Source organism: Scyliorhinus torazame, chromosome 14 (genome assembly GCF_047496885.1).
Source record: "Scyliorhinus torazame isolate Kashiwa2021f chromosome 14, sScyTor2.1, whole genome shotgun sequence".
NCBI classification, from domain to species: domain Eukaryota; kingdom Metazoa; phylum Chordata; class Chondrichthyes; order Carcharhiniformes; family Scyliorhinidae; genus Scyliorhinus; species Scyliorhinus torazame.
In genome coordinates, this window is record NC_092720.1 from 72757254 (window position 1) to 72779915 (window position 22662).

At 48.4% G+C, this 22662-nt stretch overlaps 1 non-coding gene across 1 annotated transcript; it reads left to right on the forward strand.

Annotated features, from left to right (window-relative positions):
- Nucleotides 1-21880: 21880 nt before the first annotated feature.
- Nucleotides 21881-22075, forward strand: LOC140390927 (U2 spliceosomal RNA). Its single transcript, XR_011934961.1, has one exon. It is a non-coding gene; the product is annotated as a U2 spliceosomal RNA (small nuclear RNA).
- Nucleotides 22076-22662: the final 587 nt, after the last annotated feature.

Here is a 22662-nt window from a genome sequence, read left to right on the forward strand (position 1 = left end):
GCCCAGAGCTGTCTCCTGCTGGAATGAACGGGAACTGAGGTTTATAGTGCGTGTGCTCTCACTGGTAATTGGCTGTGATGTTGCGTGTGTGTTGATTGGTCCGTTGATCTGTCCATCAGTGTGTATGTGTGTTGCACCATGATATGTTTATCTGAATATCATGACAGTTAACTTGGAGTATTATTTTAAATTAAAATGGAATTAAAACAAGGGGACACAGTTCCATCAGTTCTAACGTTACCTTTTACTAATTTCTCTTGGACAAGTGAAATTCTGCTACCTCCCTGATACACAATCAATTAGCTTGAGTCCACGTGGAGTCATATCGATTCAGCTTTAATCCGATAGAACTGTACCCAGCAGCGAAGTTACAGAAGTGAAGGCTGCTGGGATGGCATTGGTTCTTATACCCCGCCTCTCAGGGCGGGGCTATGTACATTGCCCAATGGTAGACCCCGCGGTCTAACCAATGGTTATTCCTCTTTCTGGTACCGCAATACCTGGTATTATCACATTCACCCCCTGTTAAAAAAACGTCAGCGGGGTGATGGCCAGTGTTACTGTCGCCTTTTCATGGTAGGTCCAGGTATTGCAGGTACCATGCTATCGAGGGTTGCGGAGAAAGTTCTTGCGTTCTTAATTTTCTTCATGGTGCTGCAATCAGACGATCGGGCGGCCTGGTCGTCCTACTGGAGCGTCTAAGTTTCGGCGGTGATCCTGGTGAGGGCCCCGGCAGTAGTGACTCCGGGAACATGGTGTCTTCCTCCCAGGCAGTTTCGTCACCCCTAGGCGGCGCTGTAAGGCCGAAAGATGGGCAGAAGGACGGGGTGCCTGTAGGGGGCGTCGGTGCCTGCCCGGCTCTGGGTCGGGGTTCTGGCGGCAGTACTGACCCTCCGGTCAGGTACGGAGGGGGGGGTGGCAGTGGCTCGGGCGCGCGTGGGGCTCCGCCGGGCGCCAGGTCCCGGAGGGAGACCGTATCTTGGCGTCCGTCGGGGAACGCTATGTAGGCGTACTGGGGGTTGGCATGCAGCAGGTGGACCCTTTCGACCAGCGGGTCCGACTTGTGCGCCCTCGCATGTTTCCGCAGCAGGACAGTTCCGGGTGTTGCTAGCCAGGTTGGGAGCGAGGTCCCCGAGGAGGACTTCCTGGGGAAAACCAGGAGACGTTCATGAGGTGTCTGGTTTGTGGTAGTACATAGCAGTGACCGAATGGAGTGCAGGGCCACTGGGAGGACGTCTTGCCAGCGGGAGACTGGGAGATTCCTGGACCGAAGGGCCAGCAGGACGATCTTCCAGACCGTTCCGTTTTCCCTTTCTACCTGCCCGTTTCCCCAGGGGTTGTAGCTGGTCGTCCTGCTCGAGGCGATGCCTTTGCTAAGCAGGAACTGGCGCAGCTCATCGCTCATAAAGGAGGACCCCCTATCACTGTGGATGTATGCGGGGAAACCAAACAGTGTAAAAATAGTTTGGAGTGCCTTGATGACGGTGGTTGTGGTCATGTCCGGGCAGGGGATGGCGAATGGGAACCGGGAGTACTCATCAATCACGTTCAGGAAATATGTGTTGCGGTCGGTGGAGGGGAGGGGGCCTTTGAAGCCCATGCTGAGGCGTTCAAAGGGAAGGGAAGCCTTTATCAGATGCGCCCACTCTGGTCGGTAGAAGTGCGGTTTGCACTCAGCGCAGATTTGGCAGTCCCTGGTGACAGTCCTGACCTCCTCGATGGAGTAAGGCAGGTTCCGGAACTTAACAAAATGGAAGAACCAGGTGACTCCCGGGTGGCAGAGGTCCTCGTGGAGGGCTCGGAGGCGGTCTACATGTGCGGTGGCACAAGTGCCGCGGGACAGGGCATCAGGAGGCTCGTTCAGCTTCCCGGAACGATACAAGATCTCATAATTGAAGGTGGAGAGTTCGATCCTCCACCGCAAGATCTTGTCGTTCTTAATCTTGCCCGCTGTGCATTATCGCACATGAAGGCCACCGACCATTGGTCCGTGAGGAGAGTGAATCTCCTGCCGGCCAGGCGATGCCTCCAGTGCCGCACAGCTTCCACTATGGCCTGGGCCTCCTTTTCGACTGAGGAGTGGCGAATTTCGGAGGCATGGAGAGTGCGGGAGAAGAAAGCCACGGGCCTGCCTGCTTGGTTGAGGGTGGCGGCCAGAGCTACGTCAGACGCGTCGCTCTCGACCTGGAAGGGGAGGGACTCGTTGATGGCGCGCATCATGGCTTTTGCGATGTCCGCTTTGATGCGGCAGAAGGCATTGCGGGCCTCTGTCGACAGGGGGAAGGTTGTGGATTGGATTAGGGGACGAGCCTTGTCGGCGTAATTAGGGACCCATTGTGCATAGTAGCTAAAGAAGCCGAGGCAGCGCTTTAGGGCCTTGGGGCAGTGAGGGAGGGGGAACTCCATAAGGGGGCGCATGCGTTCGGGGTTGGGGCCTATGACTCCATTTCGCACTATGTAGCCTAGGATGGCTAGACGGTCGGTGCTAAACATGCACTTCTCCTTATTGTAGGTCATATTCAGGAGGTGCGCGGTCTGGAGAAATTTACGGAGGTTGGAGTCGTGGTCCTGCTGGTCATGGCCGCAGATGGTGACGTTATCAAGACACGGGAACGTTGCGTGTAAGCCGTACCGGATAACCATTCGGTCCATCTCACGCTGGAAGACCCCGTTTGTGACACCGAAGGGAACCCTTAAAAAGTGGTAGAGCCGCCCATCTGCTTCGAAGGCAGTGTACTGGCGGTCGCTATTACGGAGGGGTAGCTGGTGGTAGGCAGACTTGAGATCCACCGTGGAGAAGACTTTGTATTGCGCGATCCTGTTTACCAGGTCGGCAATACGGGGGAGGGGGTGCGTGTCCAGTTGCGTAAACCGGTTGATGGTCTGGCTACCATCATACCTCTCAGGGCGGGGCTATGTACATTGCCCAATGGTAGCCCCCGCGGTCTAGCCAATGGTTATTCCTCTCTCTGGTACCGCGATACCTGGTATTACCACACTCCTTCAAAAGCATCATTGTAGCCACCTAAAATGGCTGATTCCCGATTAATTTGGCCAAAACCCGATGTAAAATGGCTAACCGAAAAGGCTGATGGGAAAAGCAGCCAACAGGGCACAAACGGACAGCTGCAGACAGAATAGCGTATTCGGCTCTGGGGAAGTCGGCCCAGATCGATACCTGCGACCATTAGCAGCACATCAACCCAGACATCTGCAGTTTAATCAGCTATCCCAGGGAACAATTGCAACATATTAGCAATTGAATGCCAGGCCAGACCTCTCGGCGCCAGCAGTGGCCGAGACAAAGACAGGTGAACGACCACCCCCCGATCAAGGAATCGCCCCATTATTGGAGCATACCGAACCCAGTGATTGGGAACAAGTCCAATCACTTGGGACCAGGGTCAAGGTCCGCCCCGAGAGGCGGGAGGCCCCCGGGACCTATAAAAATAGGGGCCAAGTTCAGATTGGCCCTTCTCTCCCTTCTTCTCCTGCTCGCAACCTTCGCAAGAACCATCGACCAGCAACCGTAAGTTTGACTCCAGCGATCGCTACCCGATAGAGACTCCTAGCCATCGACCTGTATCAGCCTTTTGAATCCCGCAGGCCAGACCCAATACGATAAACCATTCGTTTCCCTGACCTGGTGGGCCATTCCCAAAAGTTAAGTATTGGCCAGTAGTGGTAGGTCGTGATATAGAAAGTAGGATTATTGTGTAAGTATTTATTGCTGTACATAATAAATGACCGTTGATTTCAATCTTACTAAGCGGTGTGCTGACTTATTAATCATAACTCGAGCTTGAACCATGTGGCGGTATCAGAAAGATACCTGGCGACTCGTGAGCAAAGGTGACATAATCAGAGCTAATAAAACTAAGGCTAATAAGAGCAACATCATCTAATATAGCACTATGACCTATATATATATATATATACCCCTTCATCATAACAAGGTTAGAACATTGGTATTCCCTATGAAGGAGTGACCAGCGGTTAAACTGTGTTCAGGAGAACTTCCTAGATCTGTATGTTCTCAGCCCAACTAAAAAGGAGATATTTCTGATCTGGTGTTGGAAAATGGGGTGGATCAAGTGTCTGTGGGGCAATATTTGAGTAAGAGTGATCATAAGGTTTAGATTAGCAATGGTGAACAACCAGGAACAATCTAATACCAAACTTCTAAATTGGGCTTATTTTGATGCGATAAGAATGGGCCTAGCCAGGGTAAAATTGCACAGTGACAGGAAAAATTGCATTGGAAAAATGGGTGATCTTTATGGAAGAGCTACATTAGATACAGGCTAGGGGTATTCGAACAAGAGCGAGGTAAGGGAGCCAGAAACAAGGTTCCTTGGATGACAAGGGAGATATTGATTATGATGGAACAAAAAAGGAGGGTGTATTATGCATGGCAGGATTTACAACTGAAAACCTGGTCAAATACAATAGGTTGAGAAGGGCAGTAAGGGGCAAATTAAGATTGACTGAATAGAATGTCAGTCAACATAAAGGAACCCCAAAATCTACTAGCATGTAAATAGTAAACCAGCAGTAAGAGGTAGAGTGGGTCATATAAGGGACAAAGAGGAGCAGAGCAAGGCCAGAATACGAATGAGTTCTTTGTATTGGGTTTTTCAAAGGAAGAGGAAGTTGACAAAACATCGGAGGAAGTGGAGATAGTGGAGGCAATGGACAGTGTAAAAATTGGGAGGGAGGAGATATTAGAAAATCTGGCTCTGTTTAACGTCAATAAGCCACCTGGTCTGGATGACTTGCATTCCAGCTTGCTAAAAGAATGGGAGTGGAGGTGGCAAAATGCCTTAGAGCTGGATTTTGGTTATTGAGATGGATAGTTTGAGTCAGGAAATTTCCTGACTCACCAGACGCCTTTGGTAAAAAAAATGCCCCAATACACACAATTTTCTGGGGGTGAGAGGGGTGGGGGCACAGGTGAAGGGTAGAGTTGAACCCTCTGACCCCGGAAGCAGGGCAACAGCAGCCACATGGGCGGGTGAGTGCCAAGGTGAGCTGGTGAGAAGACGTACTTTGGTTCTCTGGGACTTCATCCTAGTTATGTTAGAAGATTCAGACCTTCCCACCCTCATCCCTCACGCTCCTCATGGACCCTCCCTTGGCCACATACTTGCCATGCCAACTCATTGTCAACTCATGCCCCCCATTCAGTCCCCGTGGGTCCTCATACTGTCCGTGCCAACGTAATGCTAACTCATACCCTTTCCATGCCCATTTACCCAGTATGCACCATGTACATAACCAATGAGCCATATTATAACAATGGCCAGTGTGGAACTGCTAATTGAGAAAAGACAAACAATTCCCAAACCTTCTTTTGAAAAAAAAAACCTGTTCCTAAAACCTTATGAGAGTGTCAATCAGACAGACCATTAAATTATCAATAACAAAAGCTTCAAACATTTCACATCTCTCAATCTTGTTCATATAAACATTGAGACATTGAGAAATGGTCTGTAAGAGTTGATACTTACAATTCCCCTCACTGATGGTCCATCCCATTGGAGCTGTTCGTCTGTGAATCAGGTTGACCCTTCCAGACTCTCCTTGGTGACTGTAGTGCCAGGTGCTACTGCCTTGGCCTTTTTATTACAAAACTTTATCAAAAGTATCAAAGCGGAATTCCTGGAGACATTCTGTTTGGATGGTTAGAGCTCAGCACCTTTTAAATCTCTTTCCTGCCTTGGTCCAGACAAACCCATTCATTCATCGTGATGTTGTTTCCACGACATAAACAATGGACCCCACTCAAGTGTGATATCTCTGACTCCCAAGTTGATATGTATGTGATAAAGTCCATTTCTCCTTAACTGTTGTTGATGTTTGTTTGTATAATGGCTGTTGTCTGGGGCCAACAGCTCTGATGGGGAGGCAGTGGCATAGTGGTGTTGGCGCTGGACTAGTATTCCAGAGACCCAGGGTCATGTTCTGAGACCTGGGTTCGAATCCCGTCAGGGCAAATGGTGAAATTTAAATTCAATAAAAATCTGCAAAGTCTGAAGGTGACCATGAAACCATTGTCGATTGTCGTAAAAACCCATCTGGTTCACTAATGTCCTTTAGGAAAGAAAAATCTGCCATCCTTACCTGGTCTGGCCTATATGTGACTCCAGATCTACAGCAAGGTGGTTGACTTCTAAATGCCCTCAGGGATGGGCAATAAATGCTGGGCCAGACAGCGATGCCCACATCCCATGAACACATTTTTAAAAAATGGTCTCCCAATGTCTTTAATTGAAGGCCACTGTTTTGTGTCTTTGAGATGATAATGTCCCAATGTGTTTGCATGTTTTTAAGATTAACCCCTTACAGTATAGTTTGCCTCTGTGTGTTGAGTTTGACTTGATTGTTTATCGTTATATGTCTGTGAAGCTTTTGAAAGTTTTATATTTAGCAGAAGTCATTTGGAGGAGATTCTGATCCCACAGGTCAGAGAAATAACAACATACTATAATCACTTAAATATGTCCATCAAGCAAAGTCAACACTTCAGTTCGGTTGTCAAACAGCTGCTATGGAACTAATGCTTTTACTGGTCTGAGCTCACAACCAAGCATGCATAACAACACCATGAAAAGGCTGAGGGACATGAGCTGACATTGAGTTGACATGGAGGAGGCATGATGGCATGGACGTGGCATGGGCAAGACCATTGAACTCGTCTTTCAAAGCTTCTGTAATCCAGACTATGGGTCATGCCTCCTCTGAGAGGTTGTGAACCATGAGGCATGGAGAAGTTGGCTCGACTCCACAAAAATTAATGTGAGCTAAGACTTGCCTACCCTTGCAATGGAGCTAGTCAGGTCAGGAGTGCAGGGTGTAAGGTTGCCCACACCAGCAAAAATTGGATGCGCTGAGAATCCCGGAATCGAGTCTTGTCCGCCATTTTCCTCCAGAGTTGATCTGACTTAAAACTAAGCTATAGTTTTTCAAGCTTCCCTGCAAATGGGGGAGGAGCCAGAAGATTGGGATTGCGCCAGGAAAGGGTGCAAGAAAAACCTGAATGCCCACAGACCAATTAGTCTATCATCAGTGTTGATGAGGTTTTGGAATCTTTAATCAGGGAAAATAAAATCAGCATTCGCTTGGAGAGGTTGACTTAATTAAGGCGAGCCAAGACATATTTGCAAAAGGTGAACAATGCTTGGCATACCGAATTGAAACTTTTTGATGCATTTAAAAAGGTTTGTGAAGAGAATGAGGTAATGTCTAGAAAATCTGTCATGTAAATCCAATAAATTGTAATATTTTCTGTTGGTAATATTCTGATCTTTTTTGAAACTGGTGGAGTTTGTGTGTGGTAGTTAAGGCAGAAGACAGATTTCCATTCTGGGATCTGTTCTGTGTGCTAATAATTGCTGATTCTTATAGATCTTAAAATCTATAAGATGTTGCTGAATAGATTGGGGAAGGTTAGCTCTGAAGGTAGTTAAATTAAGGTTGTTTGGAACTGTTTAAAGTCTTGGTACTGCATGAAGGCATTGCCTTATTTTAAGTGTAACCCCTCTCCACCACCCCGCTCCTGCCCCCTCGCCCCCCCTTCGTTCCCCCTCCTCCCCCCTCCCCTACATTCCCTCAGCCTCAGGCCCTTCGCTCCTCCTCCTCCTCCCATACTATACAAATTGCAAATACAAACACGATGGGCGGGATTCTCCGAAAATGGGACTATGTTCCCATGCCGGCGGAAAACAGGCGCCAACCACTCCGACGTCAACAGCCCCCAAAAGTAAGGAATTCTCCAATTTTTCGGGGGCTAGGTTGATGCCGAAGGGGTTGGCGCCGCTCCAGCCGGCGGCGAAGGGCCGGCGCAAGTTCGCACATGTGCGGAACAGCCGGCGTATTCCCACGCTTGCGCAGACCGACCGGCGTATTTCCGCGCATGCGCGGGGGTTCCCTTTTCCGCACCAGCCGCCAGGCAATATGGCGGAGCCCTACAGGGGCCTGGCGTGGAGGGAAGAAGGCCCCTCATGGAACCAGCCCGCCCACAGATCGGTAGGCCCCGATCGCGGGCCAGGCCACCGTGGGGGGCCCCCCGGCGTCGGATCCCCCCGCGCACCCCCCCCAGGACTGCCCCCACACACTTACCTGCCAGGTCCCGCCGTGCGTGGGGGGTGAGTAATTCACGTTGGCTGGACTGGCCAAAACCTGTCAGCCACTCGGCCCATCGGGGCCCGGAGAATCGCCGGGGGGGGTGGGGGGGGGGCACGCTGTCAACGGCCCGCGACCAGCGTGGCAGGAATCCTGCCGGCCCCCGAAAAATGGCGCTGGAGAATAGGGCAGCTGGCGTCGGGGAGGCGGGGCAGGATTCGCGCCTCCCCCGGGGATTCTCCGACCCGGCGCAGGGTCGGAGCATCCCGAGAATAAATATCTTCTGCGATTTGAACAGGTTGACATTTACCATCAGCAGCGCTTTTAACAGTAGATATTTTCTGTATAGATTTTAAGAAAGTATTTGACAAGGTACTACATAAAAGACTTGTTAACAAAATTGAAGCTTATAGAATAGGAGGGTCTGTGTGCGGTTGGATGAAAAAATTAGCACAAGAACACAAAGCATTGAGTTACGGTAAATGATTGTTTTTTTGGACTGGAGGATTGTGAGACTGGTGTTCCCTAAGGGTCAGTGCTTGGATAAGTACTTATTTTGCTATATATAAATTACTTAGATTTTGGAATATAGAATAAAATGTCAAGATTTGCCCATGATACCAAGTCTGGATGATTGGCAAACAGTGAGGAAGATGCAAATTGTCTGGAACAGGACATAAATAGGTTGGTAGAATGTGTAGATAAGTTAGAGATGGCACTTAATACAGAGAAGTGTGAAATGATGCATTCGGCAGATGGGATGGGGACAAGCAATATAGACTTGATGGCACAAGTCTAACGAGTGTGCAGGTCAGAGACACCTGGGAGTGCATGTACATTAATCTTTAAAGGTGGCAGGACCTGTTGAGACAATGGTTAGCAATCATCTAGGATCTTGCGGTGCGATTCAACAAAAGAATCTCTAAGTGTCATTTTGTGTGGGTTTGGCGGAGTGTTTCCCACCGGATTTTGGGGTGAGATCCAGACCAGTATTCACCCACGCTTAGTTGTTTATTTGGACCTTGGGGAGTTTCTCCACAATCAGCCCATACTTAGAGATATTTTCACCAGTGGGGAGCTGAATTCACTGGCGAGACCGTCTCCTCAGGGATCAGGGCGCCATTTTGAAAGGATGGCCTGATCTCTAAGTGGGCTTGAAGTTCTCACACACCTGGGCAATGCCAACCCCTGCAGACTTGGGCATTACACCCCCTCCCCAGGTGAGCACATTCCGCAATGCGGTTGCTGAAGGCCCCCCTTTTCAGGCTTTCCAACCTCCCTCTTTTGGGTCCCCTCCCCCTTTGAGGACCCCCCTTTTACCCCCCCCCCCCAACTTTTATGATGCTCCTTCCTACTCTCCCTTTACTTCCCCTACAGTTTATACCCCCCTCACCTCCCTTTCCATGGGCATGCCCCCTCAGGCTCCAACCCTTGGCAGTGGCAACCTGGCACCCTGCCAATGCCAGCCTGGAACCCAGGCAGTGCCCCATGGCACCCTGGTAGTGCCAGGCATGCACAGCCAGGGTTCCAGGGAAGTGCCATGGTACTGCCCTGCTCTGTCCCCACCCTCCCGGGGTGGGCGCTACTGGCCTCCGAGACGCCTGAGTGGTCATCACTACTGGTCTCCGCTTCTGGAGATCAGTACTAATTGTCGCCCAGTTCAGGCTATGCTGGTGTGGCTGATGACTGTTGGGCATGGGTGAATGTGGTGTTAGCATATTTAAATGAGCCTAATAGTTCACTTAAGGGCGTGATCCAAATTGCGTTGGATGACTCGCTATCGGCCCAATGCAAAGCCTGATTTCGGACTCTGCAGGGATTCATCCATTGTACCCAGCTCTGCATCGGGTGCAATGTGTTGGCTGAATCGTGCCGTTGGGCTTTATAAATAGGGGCATTGAGAACAAAATCAGAGAATTTATGCTGAACCTTTATAAAGCTTTCTTTAAGCCTCAATAAGAGTATTGATCCAATTCTGGTCGCCACACTTTTGGAAAGATGCGAAGGTCCTTGAGAGGGTACAGAGGAGATTTACAAGAATGGTTCCAAGGATGAGGGTGTTTTAGGTACAAAATTACATTGGAAAAGCTGGAGTGCTTTTTAGTGAAGCAGAGGAGCTTGAGGGGAGATTTGGTAACGGTGTACAAGATTATGACAGGGGTTAGATAAGGTAGGCAAGGAAAAACTCTTCCCATTAGCTGATTGTACAAGGACCGAGGGGGTAGATTTAGGATTTTGGGCAAGAGACTCAGGAGGAATGAGGAGAAGAACTATTTTATGCAGTGTATGATAATGACCTGGTGCTATCTGCTTTAATATTCTAATTACAGCCTTTTCAATGATTTGTAGAGAACAACCCTCCCAGTTTAAAAGATTTTTTTATCTGTACCCAAAGGTTTCTCCAGATTTAAATATTTTCCATTTTGTTTGATGAATGCTTTAACAACCACTTTATTAATCACAAATGTGATATCGTACAAGATTGCTGATGACTGAACTGAACATTGTGCTGCAGCAATACTGTAGAGGCTTATCTTAAAAAGTCAAATTGATTGATCATAGAGTACAGTAACTGCAATGCTTGTTAGGAGAAATTGGTGTGTGCTCAATAATATCCTTGTCTGCAGGTCCTTGCGGACTCCAGTGAATAAATAGAAACTCTACTTGGAATGTTATGGTACCAATTAATGGCTTCTTATTTTTCATTGGACAGAATCTCAGTATAGAACTTGGTGTACTGTACCTTCAACTTTTATTGTGATTTATCTTGTTCAAAAATAGCTGTACTCAATTTTTTTCAGTTGAGTGTAGCTGAATGTGATTTAGCTGTATTCCTATTATCAATCTAAATTATTGGCATTCAGTGGCCGACATCACATTTCAGTAAATAAAATTGTTTCTTTTTATTCGTTCAGAGGACTTGGGCGCCCCTAATTGCCTTTGAGGGGGCAGTTAAGAATCAACCACATTGCTGTGGGTCTGGAGACACATGTTGGCCAGACCAGGTAAGGATGGCAGATTTCCTTTCCTAAAGGAAATAAGTGAACCAGATGGGTTTTTCTGACAATCGGCAATGGTTTCATGGTCATCATTAGACTTTTTAATAATAGGTATTTTATTGAGTTTAAATTCCATCACTTGCCATGATGGGATTTGAACCCAGGTCCCCCGATCATTATCCTGGGTCTCTGGATTACTAGTCCAGCAACAATACCTCTATGCCACCGCCTCCCCCATAAATAAACCTGTTACAAGGGTAGATATACACGACAGGTGGTTTTTAGGTGGGTGCATTTCTGGGTTTCATGGCCATGATCTCCGCTATGCTCCGCTCACCCTCTGCCCCCACCAATTTTCCTCCACACCCTCACCCCAAACCACCATAAATATCAGGGCCTAAATGTCAATGGCTGTATCATAAATCCCAGTATATGTGATCAGCATTACAAGCAGGTTATTGAACTTATGCAGAGGGCGAGGATTACATCTTGCCATCTCTATTTTTCTACATTGCACCCTGTCACAACACTTCCCAACCTCCATGATTTCTCTCCCGCACTTCATGGACGGAATTTTAACCATGATGCATGTTCCCAAGTGTGGAACAGGAAGTGGGTGCCACTTCTGCTCACTTGCTTTTTGGCGGCGCCAACACAATTATGATTAAAATTTCAAGTGCTGACAGTCTGCACAGGCGACATGTGCAATTCCACAGCAGGCAGGTTTTTGAGTGATGAAACCCACTGCCAGCTGCCAATGCAGGTACAGGTGGGATATAAAAGAACCTCCTGGAGGCTCTGCATCACGGCAACAACTTTCCTGCCCAACTCCATTTCCAGTAACGTAAGCTTTTGAGAGTTGGCACGCATGGCACAAAGTTGGCACACATGTATTTCAAATTGATATTTCACCTATAAATATTTCACGTTATTCATTCTTGCATCATTTTTATTTGTTGAGTCATAGCTTAGTCAGAGAGTTCAATGTACTGGCACACCTCATAATTGTCACGCATTGATGGTCACAAGAGAGTTAAGGATATTTTTTCATTGTGGATTATGTTGTGTTTTTGCATTCACTCTTCATTGAATGTTCATGTTAGTGTCCAATGTTGTACTTGCCACTCTGTGGGACATGGCTGAACTTGCAGGCTCAACTGGCCCTCCCTTACCAACAAACAATCATCTGATTTAGAAGCAGGAGTAGGTCATCACTCTCTCTGGTGCTAATGTCATCTTTAATTAACAGAGCCAACCCTCCAGCTTTCCTTAACTTCCTGCCCTCCCTAAATGTCATATATCCTTCAATATTCAGGTCCCAATCTATGTCATTCTGTAGCCATGTTTTTGTAGGGGCTATCTGATTGTATTCCTTAATTTCTATTTGTGCTTTCAGTTCATCTGTTTTGCTTTGAATGTAAGGTATGTTTAGATACAAAGGCTTTAGTTTTGTCCTTCTATTATTTTTATGGTATTTAGCTATACCTGCTGATTTACTCTTAGATCTGTGCTCTCTGCCCTTCCTGTCACAGTCTGTTTATCATTTCCCATATTATTTCGATGCATTGTAGAGGACATTGTTCGAGATCACTCTCAACAGGGATCATTGAAATGTTTTAGGTGAACTCAAAGCCTGTAAGGACTCTGCCAGTCACCACCCTGACCAATGAGTGGTCAGTACTGACACAGCCCTATCAGCCCCTCATTTTCATACCAAAGTATTTCCACCACCTCCAGGATGCCAAGTCCTTTCCACTTCCACTTCCATGCTCCTGGACCCCATCCTCTGACCACCCCCTCTTGGATCCCTCTTCCACTTTTCCTTGCCCACAATCCCACACTTCACCACAAACCTTCCCCCACACGTACCATTGATTCACTTTTTGGTATTAATTTCTGGGATGTGGGCGTGGCTGGCTAGGCCAGCATTTATTGTTCATCCCTCGTTGCCCTTCAGAAGCTGGTAGTGAGCTGCCTTCTTGAACTGCTGCAATCCCTGAGGTGTAGGTACACTCACATGTGATGTTAGGGAGGGAATTCCAGGATTTTAGCCCGGCCACAGTGAAGGAACAGTGATATATTTCCAAGTCAGGATGGTGACTGACTTGGAAGGGAACCTCCAGATGGTGGTGTTCCCAGATATCTTCTGCTGTTGTCCTTCTAGAAGGTAGTGGGTTGGTCGATCCCGAGCCTACATGCAAGCTGCCATTCTCCTACTCTCCTACCTTGTGCCACAGAGTTCAACAAGGACTACCGCTGTCCTCAGACACAACTGCACAAAGCCAACTTGCATGCCAACTTTACCATTAAATTACTATTAAGCTATTTTGCTGGTAGGGACAGCTGGTTTTCAAACAGTCGTGCCATGAGGTGGTGAACCGGATGCCACGATATTCTTGTGCACTGCTGACTTTATCATGAAGGTAGGATGTAATTATAAAAGAGCTTTAATTTAATGCTTATTCATCGCATGAAAATGTACTACAAGATAGAAACTGGTATGAGACAAGGTGAGGTCTGACATGCCACAAACCCAAGCTGAATTAACCTTTACTTTTGAACATAGTGTCAGGAAATTAAGTCGCCCCATCTATTACATTTCCCACTCTTGCAGACACCATAAAATCCCACCTCGCCTTTTTTTAAAATAAAGTTCTGGAACATATAGGTTTAATGTGTGACTTAGTAGAGTATCGCCCTCACAGTGATATAAGAGAGCGTAGGAGCAGTTTCAAGACCTGTGTATTGAGTCAGCTTCCATGTGTGATTCTTCCTTGTGGCTCAACTCAGTACAGAAAGCAACAGACACCTCAGCAATCTGGATAAGATGGCTTATTTATTAATTCAAGCTTGGTTACGTGTACATGGAGATGAGATCTGGATAATGCCAAGATCTATCTACTCAACACTGATAAAAACACATTAATTATACAATTTCCAAAAATCAATAGCCCACCCTAGTTGGACTCAATCCAATCCCTGAAGCTGTCATGTTTAAACCTTATCCAATAAAATTGCGATCAGCCCATGATTGAGCCTCATCCTGTTAGCTGTGTTTACAAAAAGGCTTGACATCAATCTTAGCATCCTAAGTTGTTTTTTCCCCACCTCAGCATCCTCACTGTTCATGAGGGCCAGGATAGCAGAACTGACATTTTCTTTACTCCATGGATTGTTTCAGAAAGCCAGGATATCAAAAGTGACTTCCTTTTCGCTTCCAGAGGATATCGGAGGCCACTGATAAAAACTTGTGTTTACCAGTAATTTGCTGATCACACATCTCCTGTGTCTCAAAAACACGGTCAAGTTAGCTAGCCTAAATCCCATCATGCATTGTGGCCACTGCTTGTGGCCAGAGTTGATTACTTATTACTGCTATGTCCTAAAAATACATGTTTAATGGTTAATAATGATTACTCAGTACACTTCCTATAATTAATCTCAATCCTTATTAAACTAACTTATGTAAAACTACTGTAGTGGCATCCTAGCTATTCAGTTTTAAGAGGTCTTACCGCTGGACGCCCCCTCCCTTCAGAGAGCACATGATCTGCACCCAGGGTCAGCCGTGTGTTGGTTAGAGCCCTGTGTACCAGCAAGCATTGAGAAAGCTCTTAGCTTGTACCCTTACTATTTATTTGTAAATGGTTATGAGAGTTAATAAAGACTTACAGTAGACCTACATATGACTACGAAGACTTCTTCCGACCTACCAAACTATATCCAACACACGACAACATGGTGGCAACTTGCGGAAAAAAACAAGACCTCGCAGAAAATGCAGAGAAAAATTAAAATTCTGGTAGATTGAGAAAAAATTCAGCAAAGCAGAATGTGGTCTGAAAAGACGCAGATGCACAGAGGAAAAATCACCAGGAAAATACTTGAAAGAAAGACTTGGAAACTGAAAGCAGAAATTTTTAATTCCTTACTGTAACAGATGACTCCAATGAACCTCCTTTGGAAGTTCAGCTTCTAATCCCTGAGTGCAGAGTCAGCAGTCATTTCAGAGGTGAGCTAATGCTTTTAAAACTCTAGGTGACAGCAAACATGAGAAGTCTTTAAATAATTCAAAGTCAGAAGTGCAGTTGGATAAACCCGATTCCTTAGTCAACGCTTGAACACGTGTCATCCAATCCCCCTCCAAAATGCAAAAAATAAATGATTGAAAAATCCAGGAGAATTGTGACTTCTTTTTTTTTTGAGATTCAGCACCCAAGTGTTCTTTATTTTATGAATTCTATTGTAATCTAGTGCAAGGTGTTTGAAAACTTTCCAAGGCTTACTACATTTTCCCCCTAAACAACATGCTTATTTGTGACTCCAGGTGGCCATTTAAATGTACTTTTCATGAACAAAACACAAATTTGATCAAAAGATATTTGGACGCAAGTTCCTCTGTTGCTGTAGCTGATGCCTGTGCTTTAATATATCTTGCATTGTAAGCACTCCTGGTAATTCTTTTTGTAGATATGGATCACCAAATTAGCAGTTGTTGCTATTTCTGAATTCCCCATCTTCAGTGATCTGCAGCTTGGTGGGATTGGTTGGGGAGATTCCATTACGGCTTTGCATGCTGTAGCGCTCCTTCAACTGCGACAGCGCCCTCATTAATCGGGCATTAGCTGCATCCAGTGAGACAATGCGTTTCTCCTGTGCCTCAATGATCTTCTGCTTAGAGTCTACTGCTGCCTGCATCTCTGAATGATCTTTCTTCAGCTCATCTTCAACAGCCATTAATCTGCTGATGATGCCTTTCATCTGCACATCCTTGCCTTCCTGTTGCCTCCGAAGCCGTTCCTCACCTTCCTTCCTGGCTTGGTACTCCAGCATCATCTTTTGTGCTTGATCCTCTTGGTTCTTTAAAAAAAAAATGTATTTATTCAAATTTTTCAACAAATTTTCAACAAACCACCCCCCCCCCCCCACAAGAAGAAAAAAAAACAAGAACACAACAAGCAGAAATTATTCATTGAATTTCCCCCATATACAATAGCCCCCCATATAACATTTAAGAACACAAATAGGGAACAAAAACCACCTTCACCCAAACGCCACCCCAAAACAAACACCCCTCCTGCCCCTGGGCTGCTGCTGCTGCTGACCTCCTCCTAGCGCTCCGCGAGATAGTCTAGGAACGGTTGCCACCGCCTGAGGAACCCTTGCACAGACCCTCGCAAGGCAAACTTTATCCTCTCCAGCTTGATGAACCCTGCCATGTCATTGATCCAAGCTTCCACACTACGGGGCTTTGCATCTTTCCATAATAGCAAAATCCTCCGCCGGGCTACCAGGGACGCAAAGGCCAGAATACCGGCCTCTTTCGCCTTCTGCACTCCCGGCTCGTCCGATACCCCAAATAATGCCAATCCCCAGCTCGGCTTGACCCGGGCATTTATCACCTTGGACATAGACCTCGCAAAACCCCTCCAAACCCCATCCAGTGCCGGGCACGACCAGAACATATGGGCGTGATTTGCCAGGCTCCCCAAGCACCTCCCACATCTGTCCTCCACCTCAAAGAACCTACTCAACCTCGCCCCTGTCATATGCGCTCTGTGAGTAACTTTGAACTGTATTAGGCTGAGCCTGGCGCAAGAGGAGGAAGAATTAATCCTACTCAGGGCATCAGCCCACATCCCATCTATCTCCTCCCCGAGCTCCTCCTCCCACTTGCCCTTTAATTCCTCCACTGAGGCCTTCTCCTCTTCCTTCAGCTCCTGGTAAATGGCCGAAACCTTGCCTTCTCCAACCCATACACCCGAAATCACCCTGTCCCAAATCCCACGTGCCGGAAGCAGCGGGAATTCCCTCACCTGCCACCTCACAAACGCCCTCACTTGCATGTACCTGAAAGCATTTCCCGGGGTTAGCCCAAACTTCTCCTCCAGCGCCCCAAGGCTCGCAAACGTCCCATCGATGAACAAGTCCCCCATTCTTCTAATCCCTGCCCGATGCCAACTCCGAAACTCCCCATCCTTCCTGGGATGAACCGATGGTTCTCCCGAATCGGGGACCAAACCGAGGCTCCCACCTCGCCCCTGTTTCGCCTCCACTGCCCCCAGATCTTCAGCACGCCGCCACCACTGGACTCGTGGTGTACCTTGTCGGCGAGAGCGGCAGCGGTGCCGTCACCAGCGCCCTCAGTGCTCGTGCCCACACAGGACGCCATCTCAAGCCTCTTCCATGCCGCCCCCTCTCCCTCCATTACCCACTTACGGATCATCGCCACGTTGGCTGCCCAGTAATAGCCGCACAAATTTGGCAGCACCAGCCCCCCCCCTGTCCCTGCTACGTTCCAGAAACACTCTCTTCACCCTCGGGGTCTTATTCGCCCACACAAATCCCATGATGTTCCTGCTTACCCATTTGAAAAAGGCCTTGGGGATCAAAATGGGAAGGCACTGGAACACAAAGAGAAACCTCGGGAGGAACATAATTTTGACCGACTGCACTCTACCCGCTAGTGAGAGTGGCAGCATATCCCATCTTTTAAAATCCTCCTCCATCTGCTCCACCAACCGCGTCAAATTGAGCTTGTGCAGGGCCCCCCAACTCCTAGCTACTTGGATCCCTGGGTACCGAAAGCTCCTTTCCGCCCTCTTCAGCGGTAGCTCGTCTATCCCCCTTCCCTGGTCCCCTGAATGCACCACAAAGAGCTCATTCTTCCCTACGTTGAGTTTGTACCCCGAAAAGTCCCCAAACTCCCTAAGGATCCGCATGACCTCTGCCATCCCATGGGGCAGCACGGTAGCATTGTGGATAGCACAATTGCTTCACAGCTGCAGGGTCCCAGGTTCAATTCCGGCTTGGGCCACTGTCTGTGCGGAGTCTGCACATCCTCCCCGTGTGTGCGTGGGTTTCCTCCGGGTGCTCCGGTTTCCTTCCACAGTCCAAAGATGTGCAGGTTAGGTGGATTGGCCATGCTAAATTGCCCCTAAGTGTCCAAAATTGCCCTTAGTGTTGGGTGGGGTTACTGGGTTATGGGGATAGGGTGGAGGTGTTGACCTTGGGTAGGGTGCTCTTTCCAAGAGCCGGTGCAGACTCGATGGGCCGAATGGCCTTCTTCTGCACTGTAAATTCTACGATAATCTATGATAACCCCCTCCACTGGATCCGCAACATACAACAACAGGTAATTGGCATACAACGACACCCGGTGTTCCTCTCCCCCCCGAACCAATCCCCTCCATTTCCTGGACTTCCTCAGTGCCATAGCCAGCGGCTCAATTGCCAGTGCAAACAACAAGGGGGACAAGGGGCACCCCTGCCTCGTCCACCGGAACAGCCGAAAATACTCCGACCTCTGCCGGTTTGTAGCCACACTCGCCACCGGGTCTCTATATAGCAGCCTGACCCAACTGATGAACCCCCTCCCTGAACCCAAACCTCCGCAACACTTCCCAAAGATACTCCCACTCCACTCGATCAAAGGCCTTCTCCACGTCCATAGCTGCCACTACCTCCGCTTCCCCCTCCACCGAAGGCATCATAATCACATTGAGGAGCCTCCGCACATTTGTATTTCGCTGACTACCCTTCACAAATCCCGTTTGGTCCTCATGAATCACCCCCGGGACACAGTCCTCGATTGTCGTAGCCAGCACCTTCACCAGCAACTAAGCGTCAACAATGAGGAGCGAGATCGGTCTATACGACCCACATTGCAATGGATCCTTGTCCCGCTTCAAGATCAAAGAAATCAGCGCCCTGGACATTGTCGGGGGCAAGGTCCCCCTCTCCCTCGCCTTATTAAAAGTCCTCACTAGCAACGGACCCAGCAGGTCCACGTATTTCCTGTAGAATTCAACCGGGAACCCATCCGGCCCTGGGGCCTTCCCCGCCTGCATGCTCGCCAATCCTTTAGCCAGCTCCTCCAGCCCAATCGGTGCCCCCAAACCAGCCACCTCCTCCTCCTCCACCCTCGGGAACCTCAGCTGATCTAGGAATCGTCGCCTACCCTCCTCCCCCGCTGGGGGCTCAGACCTGTACAGATCCCCATAGAAGTCCCTAAATACCTTGTTTATTCTCACCGCACTCCACACCGTATTCCCCCCTCTATCCTTGACTCCACCAATCTCCCTCGCTGCCTCCCTCTTACGGAGCTGATGTGCCAGCATCCGGCTCGCCTTCTCCCCATACTCATACGCCGCCCCCTGCGCTTTCCTCTACTGTGCCTCTGCTTTCCCCGTGGTCATCAGGTTGAATTCCGTCTGGAGGTTCCCCGCCCCGACTACCTCTCCTACTTCCAGCTCCCCTTTGGCCAATGCAGCAGCAACCCAGTCCCCCCACACCCCCCCCCCCCCCCCTCCGCTAGATCCTCATCTAGCCATTTTGCTCCCCCCATGACACTCCCGCAAGTCAGCTGACTCCTGCTGACCCGGCCTCTCCCGCCATTCCATCGACCCCCCAGTGTGAGAATCCCCCCCACCGCTTAGCAGTCAGTGTGCGCTCCTCTCCAGCACCGCCCTTCCCCCCGGCCCCGCCCCCATCCTTCCCTAACGCGGGAAAAAGCCCGTGCTTTCCTGAGCCGGCCCCGCCCCCTCTGGCGCAGCTCCTTTTTGCGGCCTTACACCAACTCCCCATCCCCGGGCCTCCAACCCCCCTCTTCCTCCGTGGGGCCCTGCCCCTCCAACATCGACGCCCACACTCTCCCACAACCCCCATATCAAATCCATTCACCCATCCCCACCCAGCACCAAAACAAAAAGAACATTCTCCAAATGCAATAAATACAGTAAACATCCCCCCACGACAAACCCTCAGTTTGAGTCCAACTTTTCAGTCTGGATAAAGTTCCATGCCTCATCAGGCATTTCAAAATAGTGGTGCCGATCTTGGAACGTGATCCACAATCACGCTGGCTGCAGCATCCCGAACTTCACCCCCTTCCGATGGAGCACCGCCTTAGCCCGATTGAAACCAGCTCTCTTCTTAGCCACCTCCGCACTCCAGTCCTGATAAATTCGGATCTCCGTGTTCTCCCACCTGCTGCTCCGTTCTTTTTTGGCCCATCTCAGGACACACTCTCTGTCCATAAAGCGGTGGAACCTAACCACTACAGCCCTTGGCGGCTCATTGGCTTTGGGTTTCCTTGCCAGGACCCAATGAGCCCCATCCAGCTCCAGGGGCCTCGGGGAAAGCTCCCGCGCCCATCAGCGAATTGAGCATCGTGCTTATATACGCTGCGGCATTGGGCCCCTCCACTCCTTCAGGGAGACCCAGAATCCAAAGTTTCTTCCTCCTTGACCTATTCTCCAGGTCCTCAAATTTCTCCGTCCACCTCTTGTGCAGCGTCTCGTGCGCCTCCACCTTCACCGCCAGGTCCAAGATCTCGTCCTCGTTCTCCAAGGCTTTTTGCCGCACCACCCGGATCGCCGCCCCTTGGGCCTTCTGGGTCTCCACAAGCTTCTCAATCGCCGCCTTCATTGGCGCCAGCATTTCTGTCCTCAGCTCCGCAAAGCAGCGTTTAAGAAACCCCTGCTGCTCCTGCGCCCACTGCGCCCACACTACATGGTCTCCACCCGCCGCCATCTTGCTTTTCCTCCCTCGCACTTTCCGCTGCACCAGGATCACTTTTTTAACCGCTCCACTCCTGGTCCAATCCATATAGTGTCGGGGGAACCTTGCTGTCACCTTCCCACACTGGAAGCCGTCGAACAATTGCCGTTGGGGCCCCTCTGAAGAGGCCAAAAGTCCGTTCCCGGCAGGAGCTGCCGAACGTGCGACCTAGCTAGGCATAGTCGCAACCGGAAGTTAGAATCGTGACTTCTAAACTTAGCTAAGAAAAAGACAAAGCCAGGACTTGACAAATTTGCAACTTTAGAGTAGAACATTGAGTAAGATAGCTCTGCTGGCAATTGATCAAGGCAGCCAGTGTTGAAATGTTTTCTTTCATGCTGAGCATAATCACATTTGTCGTCAAGTGCATCAAAACTGGAAAGCATGGAAAATACCTTTGTCTCCAAGTGAATGGCAATGGCAATACCATCCTGAAAGCTCTTAAAGCAGAACCTATACTTTAAAAAAAATTAACCGTGAATCAAAATTCTACACTTCCAAATTAATTTGGTCTAATCCAGGACTCAGAACAATCACATATTGGGGGACTTTGGAGAAAGTTTTTCCTGGGATACAGCTTTGCATCAGGTTCAGACAAATGTCAGACCAGGTTAACACACTCCATTATTAGGTAGGCCCAATTTTAGATGACATTATTGCAAGACAGAGAATCAATGAATCATCTGCTAAATTTGAAGAAGTACCAAAATCATTAAATGTTTATTTTAATCTAAGAAGCAATAAAATACTTGAACAAACTAAATTTACCATGTGAATTCAGCAGCTATTGATGAACCTATTGATTCATTCATCAATGATCTGTACAGAATAGCAGAAGGCTGCAAATACAGAGACTTAACATCTGAACTCATCACGGACAGAATAGTGGTAGGAGTAGCAAGCAAAGGAAGATCTAACACTGGAAAAGGCCATCCAGATAGTTAGGCAATCAGAATTCCATGAGCAGCATTGAACCATTTCAAGAAGGGAAAATAAATCATTATGCTGAGACCAACCAACAGCTCAACTTGATAAGCAACAAAGAAACAGAGACACTCCAGGGCAGGGAAATCAATACCCAAACTGGCCAGCAGAGTAACCATGCCTATTCTGTGGAACAAAGCACCCTCACGGCTGAGATCAGTGTCCAGCAATTTAAGTCCTGTGCTTTCAGTGCAACAGGATTGAACACTAAGATTGCTTCTCGGCCTTTTGGCTAAGATCATGTGTAGTGCAGATTGAGCCTTTTGGCTCAGATCTGGTATGTCTCTCTTGTGGGGACCATGAATTGGATTCAATTTGAATTGGTTTTTGGAGCAGGCGAGGAGCTGGATCAGGGGTTAGCCCCTGACCCACACTCTGAGTCCTGGCTTTGGAACTCAGAAAAAGTTTTTAAAAAAGGATTGGTCACTAAGGCAAACTGTGCCGGAATCCACAACGACAAGACTGCAAATCTGGGAGACACAAACTTCTTGGGTGAGGTCAAGATCTTGATTTCTCATTTTGCAATGCGGAAAACTCAGTCAGTGGTCATTTAATGCATTTCAAATTAGACACAGAAGCTAACGGAGCAGCCCTGTTGGTCAGAAAACCATGGCTGGTGACCCAGCAGCTTACACCGCCTGCAACACACATGTATAGAGCAGGTGAAAGGCACCCTGCAGGCAACACCTAAATGCAAGAATAAAATATTCCTTGAGGCCCTCTTTGTGATCCACAATCAGGACTGCTCATTCCTTAGCTGAAAAGGCTGTGTAGAAATTAACATGTTACAGAAGTTTGATGAGGTCAGCCAGCAAGGGATTGGCTCCAAGTACAGCATTAAAAGCCTGAAATTCTTCACAGGACTGGTTTGAGTGGAAAATGCATCCAGATTCAGCCTGAGAGAGGTTGCTAAACCTGTGAGCCTATTCATGCCACATAGACCCCTTACCCACTCATGACACAAGTGCAGCACCAGTTGGATGAGATGAAAAAT